Genomic DNA, 8,122 nt, shown 5'->3' with positions numbered 1-8,122 from the left:
GAGGAGATTTTGTCATGCAAAAGAAGCTATGAAAAAATTACAAGACAGGACAAATGTACTCATTCAGTTTGAGGAGTAGAATGAAAAAAAATGTGAAGAAAAGAAATAGGACCTAAGAAATCTGGGGGTGCCACCATCAAGCTACCAGCAGCTACTAACACATTCTAGGGTTCCCAAAGGAGGGAGACAGAGAGAGAGAGAGAGAGAGAGAAAGGAGATCCAAAGAAATAATGAAAATTTCTCAAGTTTTAGGAAAAGTATAAATCTACACATTCAGAAAGCCTAGGGAGCTCCAAATAGGGTAAACTCCAGGGACTTCTTTTGAGACACAAACAGCAAAGACAAAGACATAGATAGTACTTTAAAAGGAGCAAAAAATGTAATATAACAAGAAAATGTAATAAAAATTATTCTAGGAAAATTAATGTAAAATACCACATTAATAGGACAAAGAAAAAATAAATTACTTCAAATTGACAGAGAAAAAGCATTGACAAAATCCTATAACTTTTTATGATAAAAAGAAATAAAACAAAAAAAATTGGAAGAGAAGAACTTTCCTCAACATATTTAAAACCATGGCTATCTATGAACTCAATTGTGAAAATCTGAAATTGCTGTTTCTACTCTCATGACCAAGACAAAGATGGTCACTTTCACCACTGTTATTCAGTGTTAATTGACAAGTTTAGCTACAGTAATCAGTTAAGAAAAATAAATAAAAGCTATCCAAATAGAAAAGACTTAAAGTGGTGTATGTGGGTGTCTGTGTGTGCTTACGGAAAATGGATTTAAAAGATAAATTTATTTTGGTGCAAAAAGTTTTGAAATTCATGCTAATTGGTGGTGGTGGGGTGTCTTCATGTTTCTGGACTTTTTTTCTATCTTATTAATGAAATAAAGCTAAAAATCAATAATAGATAGGAAACTGAAGAGTTCACAAATATGTGGAAATAAATGAACCCCCTCTTAAATGATATTTTTGCATCAAAATAAACTTCTTTTAATCCCATCTTTTCAGAAGCTTTTTGAAGTAGCTTCATATATATTAAAAGGAAATAAAATTAGTCTCTCAAAGAGACATCTGCACTACCACATTTTTGAAGCACTTTTCACATTAGGAAAGGAACAGAAACAATCTAAGTTGTTGTTCATCAATGAATGGATGAATAATGAAAATGTGGCTTAGATACACACAATGGAATTTTATTCAGTCAAATAGAAGGATGAAATTTGATGCCTTGCAATCCTACAGATAGAAATGGAAGTCATTTTGTTAAGTGAAATAAGCCAGGCACAGAAAGACAAGTATGTCATGATCTCACTCATGTCTGGAATCTAAAAAAGTTTATCTCGTAGAAGCTGAGAGTAGAATAGTGGTTGCCATAGGTTGGGGAGAGTAGGAAGGAGAGTGGGATAGGGCAAGGTTGCTTAATTTGTATCAAGTTATAGTTTGATAAGAGAATAAATCCTAGCATTTACTGTACAGTAAGGTGACTATACATATTGACAATGTACTGTATGTATTTCTAAAAGAAAACAAGCTACAAGAAAATTTTGAATTATATCACTATGAAGAAATGATAAATGTTTTGAGATTTATGTTTAGTCCAATTTGAACATTACACAGTGTATACTTGTGTCAAAACAAGTACCCCATAAGTGAGCACAATGTTAATGAATCAGTTAAAAATAAAAAATTAAAATGAGAAAAGGACTGATCCAAGCGGCCATCAAGTTTCTGGACACTGACACCATCTGCTACAGGGTGGAAGAGCCCGAGACCTTGGTGGAGCTCCAAAAGAATGAATGGGATCCAGTTATAGAGTGGGCTGAGAACAGGTACGGCGTGGAGATCGGCTCCTCCACCAGTATCATGGGACCCAGCATCCCCGCCAGGACTCACAAGGTGCTGGCCAACCACCTGGCATCCTACAACATGTGGGCCCTCCAAGGGATCGAGTTCGTGGTGACCCAGCTCAAGTCCATGGTGCTGACCTTGGGCCTGACCGACCTGCACCTGACGGTGGAGCAGGCCGTGCTGCTGTCGCGCCTGGAGGAGGAGTACCAGATCCAGAAGTGGGGCAACGTGGAGTGGGCCCACGACTACGAGCTGCAGGAGCTGCGGGCCCGCACGGCCGCCGGCACCCTCTTCATCCACCTCTGCTCCCAGAGCTCCACGGTCAAGCACAAACTCCTGCAGGAGTGAGGCCGGGCGTCCGGGGGCGGGGGGGCAGGACAGAGGCTGCACGGCCACAGCCCCCATCCCCCCATCCCAGCCTGCACATCCTCCCCGAGTCACCCCAGGACTGCAGCCGACTCGGGGTGCCGCGGGCTGGCCAGCGGTGACGGAGGGTTGGGGCCGAGAGACTGGGCGAGAGACTTCCCCTGGACCCTAACTTTATTAAAATAGCCCTTTGCACTGGCAAAAAAAAAAAAAAAGACTTAAATAAGTACTCTTCAAAAAAGATACACAAATGATATATAATAATATGAAAATATTTTCAACATCATTAGCTATTGTGACAATCTAAACCCATGCCACAGGGAGATAGTATTTCATGTCCACACACACAAAAATAACAAATGTTTGCAAGGATATAGAGAAATTACAACCTTAGTTCTTTCTCGATGAGAATGTAAAATGATTCAGCCACTCTGTAAAAACTGTGATGATTATCTCAAAAAGGGAAATGAAAATTACTGTATGATCCAACAATTCCATATTTGGGTGTCTAGTTAGAAAGATCAAAGTAGGTGCTCAGAAAATATCTGTACATGCATACCCATGACAATACTATTCACAACAACCAAAAGGTGGAATCCACACAATTGCCCTTCAATGAATTAGTGGATAAGCAAATCATATAATAAGCATACAACAGAATGTTATTCAGTCTTAAAAGTGATAAAATAAGTATGCCACAAATGGATAAAGCTTGAAACATGATAAAGGAAAAAAAGTCAAGTGAAAGTTCATGTACTGTACGGCTGCATTATGAACTATACACAATAGATAAAAATGAATTGAGAGGAGAATGAAATGATTAACTATGTAATAGATACAATATTTAATTTTGGAGTGATGAAATATGTTGGAATTAAAAGTGGTAGTTGCACAACATTGTGAGTGTACTAAATGTCACTGAACTGCATACTTTCAAAGGCTAATTTTGTGTTATATGAATTAAGCCCCAAATTAAAAGTTTTTATAGAATGGATTTGGGTATGATTACAAGGAATTACATTACAATTAAATGTAGCTAATGATTTTTTAAAGTATATCAAATTACAGGGACTCAGGTATAAAAATAAATAATACTGGGTTCTTATTATTTTGCTACATAGTAGAAAGCTCCCTTTCTCTTGGGAATGGCCCCTTCAGCTGACAATATTGAAATGACTAGAAATTTTTCATTATCTCAAGTCCTGTATACAGCTGATTTGTTTAGGAGTGGGCACTGGTTCCAAATTGATTCACTCCATTCTTCTTGAATTTGATTTTGAATTTTAAATTTTTATATCTTGGGTTGTAAGCTACAAAATAGAAAATCACTGTGTCAGCTGTGTTTGCTACCATGTGGAGCAGAGGAGCAGAGGAAAGAAGTTTACTGAAAAAGTGAAAGAGAAATGAGACAGAAGCACAAAGAAAAGTGGGAGGAGAGAAAGGGGTCTTGATCACATCCACATGTCTTCAATGCATCTCTGGGCTTTTGTTCCACAATTGCTCTGCATCCATCTAAGGCATTGTGTCTTTAACTTAAGGTAGTAGATTTTCTGTCCAAAGAAATGAAATGAATCATAATATTTCTATATTGAGAAAACAGATACTTCCTTATGAACTAAAAAATCTGCATATAATATATACTTTATTTATTTACCTTTACATTTTTATATCATTTGAAATGGGGAGAGAGAGAGAACTCACTTCTATTTGCTGATTTACTTCCTAAATGTCCACTGCTGTGGGCAAGGCTGGGCAGGCCAAAGCTGGGAGCCCAGAACTCAGACTGACTCTCCTACATGGTTGGCAGGGATTCAAATAATTGAGCCATCACCTCTTGCCTTCCAGGATACACACTAGCAGGAATCTAGAATCAGAGTGGAGCCAGGGTTCTGACTCTTTATGAAATGTATCTTAACTGTTGTACAAAACACCCACCCCACCCTATATATTTAAATATTTTAAACGCGGGGACACACAATTTTTTTTTTTTTTTTTTTTTTTTTTTTTTTTTTACAGGCAGAGTGGACAGTGAGAGAGAGAGAGACAGAGAGAGAAAGGTCTTCCTTTGCCGCTGGTTCACCCTCCAATGGCCGCCGCTGCAGCCGGCGCACCGCGCTGATCCTGGCAGGAGCCAGGATCCAGGTGCTTTTCCTGGTCTCCCATGGGGTGCAGGGCCCAAGCACCTGGGCCATCCTCCACTGCACTCCCTGGCCATAGCAGAGAGCTGGCCTGGAAGAGGGGCAACCGGGACAGAATCCGGCGCCCCAACCGGGACTAGAACCCGGTGTGCCGGCGCCGCAAGGTGGAGGATTAGCCTATTGAGCCACGGCGCCGGCCACACAATTTTTTTAAATCTAAAGTTGTGTAGGATTTTAGAAGTTTAAAGTAGTATATTGTAGTACATTGGCTAATTTCACCTCACATCACTCTGAAAGCAAAGGTTTTTACCACTCTTGTTTTAGCATGGGAAGACTGAGGTCTACAAAACTAAAATGACATGCAGAAGGCAGAACAAAGGCTACGATTATTTTATCCCATAAAAAGCAATCATTACTGAGCTGTCTCATTCTGTGAGAACCTGTACTAGGAGTTAGAGATGGAAAGCAATAAGGGACGCTTTCATTCCACTCTTTCTTTGTTTTTTAAACATTTATTTATTTATTTGAGAGGCAGAGTTATAGACACAGAAAGAGGTCTTCCATCCGCTGGTTCACTCCCTAATTGGCCTCAAGGCTGGAGCTGGGCAGATCCAAAGGAAGGAGCCAGGAGCCTTCTCAGGATCTCCCACACGGATGGCAGGGGCCCAAGCACTTGGCCATTCTCCACTGCTTCCCCAGGCACATTTACAGGGAGCAGGATCGGCCGGTGCCACGGCTCACTTGGCTAATCCTCCACCTACGGGGAAGGCATCCCGGGTTCTAGTCCCGGTTGGGGCGCCAGATTCTGTCCCAGATGCTCCTCTGCCAGTCCAGCTCTCTGCTGTGGCCCGGGAAGGCAGTGGAGGATGGCCCAAGTGCTTGAGCCTTGCACTCGCCTGGGAGACCAGGAGGAAGCACCTGGCTCCTGGCTTCGGATCGGTGCAGCGTGCCAGCCATCGTGGCCATTAGGGGGGTGAACCAACGGAAGGAAGACCTTTCTCTCTCTCTCTCTCTCTCACTGTCTAACTCTGCCTGTCAAAGAAAACAAAACAAAACAAAACAGGGAGCAGGTTCAGAATTGGAGCAACCTGATCTCCGATGGGTGACTATTTGGGATGGAGGCTTAACCTACTGTACCACAGTGCCCCTTTCCCAAGGGGCAGAATCTCTTCTCTTTGCAGCTGTGTATCCTGGAGCCTCACTGATACATTGGCAGCCATGATTCTTATTGTAACTGGCTTTAATACTAATTGGATCAGAGAGGTTCAGGCCCCCTCTACCTCTTAGAGCAACATAAGTGTCTACAGATAAGCACTTCTGAGATGACAACCTTACAGAGTTGGAGCACATGCTTTTCTGTTCTCCGATCAAAACTGATTTGTGTGTGTCAACTCTTATTTTTGGAAGACTCCAAGATCATAACAAGGTTATTATGAGCTTCACTGCAACGTTAGAAACTGGAACAGGCTGTCAGCAGAATTCAGGTATGAGCACTATATTAGGACAACAGATCACAGCTGGAAGGTGTGAAATATGAGAGGGGTACATGAAAGATTCTGTGCAACCTACATTCAGTAGAGTGCTCTAGTGTCAGGGTCTCGGGGTCTGTCCCCTTTATGGCTTCAGCACACTCAGTACATTTCCATCTCCACACGCAAGATGTATGCATAAATTCACCATCATGCTGAACAGATATTAATGAACAAGGAGCCAGACTGACCCCAAGTGTGAAAGTTCCCAGTTAAGTCATCTTCTGCCTGTGTGTGTGTGGCTTTATGAGAATGCCAGACGGTCAAGTTCCATTTCCTTTGATCATTCGTATCTTTTCTAAACAGGCATCCTGGTAGATCAGCACTCTGGGCAGGCAGGCAGAGAGATATACTCAGAGCAATAGAACACTTGAGATGTAGCAATTAGGAATAAAAACAATATTGTATAATAATTATGATAATAATGCCTCACATTTGCATAATGCATCAGATTTCCAATACTTAACTTATTCTAATTGAACTCCTTACTATGTTACAGAGAAGATTTTAGTACTAAACCAATTTTATAGAGGAGAAAATTGAGAATCAGGGAGGTTAATTGCTTGTGTAAATTTTATTACACAGCAAATAAATCCCAGTGCAGGGACTGAGCACTGTGTTCAACCCTGATTTTAATGTTTTCTGAACAATGTAATGGCAACATAAACGTGTAATTCCAATTTCTATGCATCCCTTTCTTCATTCAGCAACACCCATTTACTGAGCAGCTATTATATATCAGGCCCAAAGAATGCAAAGAAGCAAAACCCAAGCTGCTTCAGTCAAAGATTTGAGCAGCCAGCAGAGAAAAGTGGCAGAGTTACAGGACGATTCCAAAAAGCTCACGAGTGTGTTTATTATGGTGAAAAGCTGTTTTTTGAAATCGTGCATACTTTATTCATGATACACATTTTTCCACATATCATGAAAAAACCAAAGTCTACACCAAAACATTATTTGCCCAATAAACTCATACTTTTAATTTTATTTTCTAGGGGCTGACATTGTAGTGTAACATATAAAGTTGCTTCCTATGGTGCTGGCATCCCATATGAATGCTGGTTCAAGTCCTGGCTGCTCTACTTCTGATCCAACTCGCTGCTAATGGCCTGGGACAAGCATTGAAGATGGCCCAAGTGTTTGTTTCTTGCCACCCATGCGGTTTTACCCACTCCACCACAACGCCAGTCCCTGTAGTTACTGTTAAAGTATGCTCATGATAATTTAAAAATCTGGCTCCTCTATGGATCTCCCTCAATTTTCTTTTATTCCCTTGATTTTCAATCTTTGGTCCTATCTATTTGCATGCCTGAAATTTTCTGTATTATATATTGTACAATTAAAATAGAAAATTTTAGGAGAAATGTCAGTTTCTTCCAAATAAAATTTAATTTTCTTCTTGATGATCTGATAAACTGAGGAGGAACATTTAGCAGCAGTTAGGTCCTGGGGATGTTTTGAGGCTAATGCTCATTCACAGTGAGGGTTGTTCTATTACCAGTTTGTCTCCCTTCATCACATGGGATGTTTCAAGGTGCTTGTCTTGGAATACGGAGTTGTTGAATCTCCTTCACTCTCCACTCCTGAAAATTGAGCTAAAGATTTTATCTTCTGATTATTTTTGTCTCTTTTAGTGTCTCAGAAGCTATTTTCTACTTGATTTTGGCCTCATTCATCTTAGAAATAGCTAAATGCTTTACTTAGTGGAGAGTTAGGCTTATGATTATAAAATCAACCGAAAGTAGGGAATGGTAAAAATTGAAAGAAAGAATAAGTAAAGACCGGGCAGGGCAGGTGGGGGCATGGGTGGGAGGGAGCCTGGGGTAGGAAATGTCACTATTCTATGAAATCTGTATATATGAAATACATGAAATGTGTATACCTTATACAAATAAAAAAAGTGAAAAACACAGCTAAGTATCATGGTGAAAATAACAGAGAAGATTCAGCTCACTTTTAAACGTAAATTTTATTTTCCTTTGTCCCATAATACTGCTAAGAGTTTGGAGCCGCCATTACTTTGCTTGGCCTCTTGGCCCAGTATAATTGGAAATTGAGAAATGCCTTGAGGGGAGCTTCCCTACGGAATTTCTTGTTTGCTTTGTAAATGACTTCAAACATCTCTGTTTTCATCAAAACACGCTTTTATACTCACGTTTTCACAAGAATCACAATTATGTTTTGACAAGCCATCCAGCATATACAGTCTTGTTTTAACCAGATTGTTG

The 8,122-nt window shown here is 40.4% G+C and overlaps 1 pseudogene; it reads left to right on the top strand.

The window, feature by feature from the left end:
• The first annotated feature begins 1,705 nt into the window (after positions 1 to 1,705).
• On the top strand, positions 1,706 to 2,444 carry LOC138850102 (ATP synthase mitochondrial F1 complex assembly factor 2 pseudogene; annotated as a pseudogene).
• The last annotated feature ends 5,678 nt before the right edge of the window (positions 2,445 to 8,122 follow it).

Source organism: Oryctolagus cuniculus, chromosome 6, assembly GCF_964237555.1.
Source record: "Oryctolagus cuniculus chromosome 6, mOryCun1.1, whole genome shotgun sequence".
Lineage (NCBI taxonomy): Eukaryota > Metazoa > Chordata > Mammalia > Lagomorpha > Leporidae > Oryctolagus > Oryctolagus cuniculus.
Note: the sequence above shows the minus strand (reverse complement) of the source record. Positions and strands in the feature narration are given on the sequence as shown.